Genomic DNA, 2,275 nt, shown 5'->3' on the forward strand with positions numbered 1-2,275 from the left:
TTCCTTTTATTTTTGATGGTGGGAGACAACGATACAGTGGTTTGTTAAGATATATTAGCACGATAAGTTATATTAAGTTATATTAGGACAATAAAAATTTTATTAAGTTATATTAGCACAATAAAAATTTAAAAGAACTTCAGATCAGTGTGAAGATTATAATCTTTTGGGTATTTCTTCATAATGTTATGATAAATCTGAGCTATTCTACCCATTAGCAATGTCTCCTTATTAGACATCTCCTAAACACTTCCCAGCACAGTTCCCTCTCAGGAAGAACTCGGTTTGTATTGACCGAAAAGAAAAAAAAAAAAGGTTGAGCTTTTAACTTAAAGGTAGATAGACACAAGAAATCCAGATATCTAAGATAAATTGACCCCAGTTCCTTCTTTTCACCTACCTGAAAAAAGTCTTTATAATCTTACTTTTTTAATCTATCCCCTTTTTCTTGTCCATCTAAGATGCAACAACAGAAGGTCATATTTGTATTTTATACAAGTCTTTCATGGCTTTTATTTTTCCTTTTGCTCACTTGTGATGAAGGCCAAGTTTATATCTATAGCCAATAACAGATTCTCTTCTGATTCTGATCCAGTAGGAAGTTCAGGACAATAATAGGCTTTAAAATCTTATACTGAACCACAGAAATGATACAAGTTAAGTTACTCAAAGGGATATTTTATTCAAACATTTAGGAACTAAAATCAACACAATTAGTAGCTACTCTTTGTACCATATCCATATGCCCTCTCCTCACCCTCAGGGCCACATACAGGTCATTTTCTTTCATGCTAATGGCTTTTCTCATCTCTCTGCCTAAGAGAATTCTCTGGCTGCAGAGTTATGAACATAAAGCGGGAAAAATGCACTATGAAACTAACATGAGACCTCTCCACCAGGGCAATATCAGTGTACTTCGACCTTTTAGTCTATGGCCATGCCACCCTGAATGTGCCCGATCTTGTCTGATCTTGGAAGCTAAGCAGGGTTGGGCCTGGTTAGTACTTGGATGGGAGACCACCTAGGAATACCAGGTGCTGTAGGCGTTTTTTAAAAAAAAGAATACCATCATGACCTTTTATATGATGGCTCAGGGTCTCCAGAGAGATTGTTACAAAATACTAAGGCAAAAGCAGCAAAAATTCTTATATTTAGTCTCAGAAATTATGTATGATCATTTCTGTTGTGCATTTCTACACTATTCTTTGGTCAAAGCAGTTATAATGCAGCCCACATTAAAGCAGTCATAATGTCTGTGAATAAATAGATCTCATTCCCAATGAGAAAAGTGTCAAAGAATTTGAGCTCACCTTTATTTCACTACTCCACGTTTTCTTGGGTAACATCCAATTGAAATACTTTTATCCATATCCTTGACTCAGGTCTACGTTTTTGGAGGAACCAAAGCAAAGCAGTATGATCTTTGTTGGTTTCTCTTTAAGATAAAAGTATTGCTTTGGTGGAACAGTAGCTTTCATGCCAGCTTATTGATTGATTATGAATTATTTAAAAATATAGTTTAGCCTATGTATTTTTTCTTATTTAATGGAATCATTTATGTTCCTCTAACAGTTACCCACATTTCTCAAGAAATAAAAAGTTGTTGTTGTTGTTGTTTTTTGCTTTTTATTTTAATTTTGCATAGATAAATTTAAATGGTCCTATTAGATAGTGGCGAAAATGAATCAGGCTCCCTTAGTAACCAGTAGCTATCAGAGAAGTCTAACTTTTTCAATTGCCAGAGTAGCCAAAGAATAAAAATCTCCATTTTAGAAACATTATAAACAACACTATGAACATAAGTTTCAGGATGCTAATACCAGCCCATTATGTATTCATTGCAAAAGATCTTATAGATCAAATCTGAGTATGTAAGAGCTAGTTTTATTAACTGTGATCCTAAGAAAAGATATGGGAAAATTTGGAATAGATGCAAACATTAATAACTATACTGCTAAGATAGCAGTGAAGGGAAGCAAAGTCTGTCATTCCAAAATGTGTCACTTTTGAATGTGAATCATTTTGAGCTAAGACAATAAGGACACAGCAAACTCAGGAAGAACTTTTACCTCTCCCTTAATTGCCTGAAAAAAATTAGAGAGGGGACCTGGATCAGAAAGAAAACTATTCCAGAGATAACATTTCTATCTGAAAGGCTTCCCTGCATGTCAGGGCAAACATCTGATTACCAAACATCTGCTCTTCTTATCTTCCTGTGAACTGCCCTACTACCCTTTGAAACCCCAGGCCTTCATCTCATTCCTTACCTCAGGAT

At 34.9% G+C, this 2,275-nt stretch overlaps 1 non-coding gene across 1 annotated transcript; it reads left to right on the forward strand.

The window, feature by feature from the left end:
• The first annotated feature begins 927 nt into the window (after positions 1-927).
• Positions 928-1,046, forward strand: LOC120597249 (5S ribosomal RNA). Its single transcript, XR_005651362.1, has one exon. It is a non-coding gene; the product is annotated as a 5S ribosomal RNA (ribosomal RNA).
• Positions 1,047-2,275: the final 1,229 nt, after the last annotated feature.

This window comes from Pteropus medius, unplaced genomic scaffold, assembly GCF_902729225.1.
Source record: "Pteropus medius unplaced genomic scaffold, Ma_sr-lr_union100, whole genome shotgun sequence".
Taxonomy (NCBI): Eukaryota; Metazoa; Chordata; class Mammalia; order Chiroptera; family Pteropodidae; genus Pteropus; species Pteropus medius.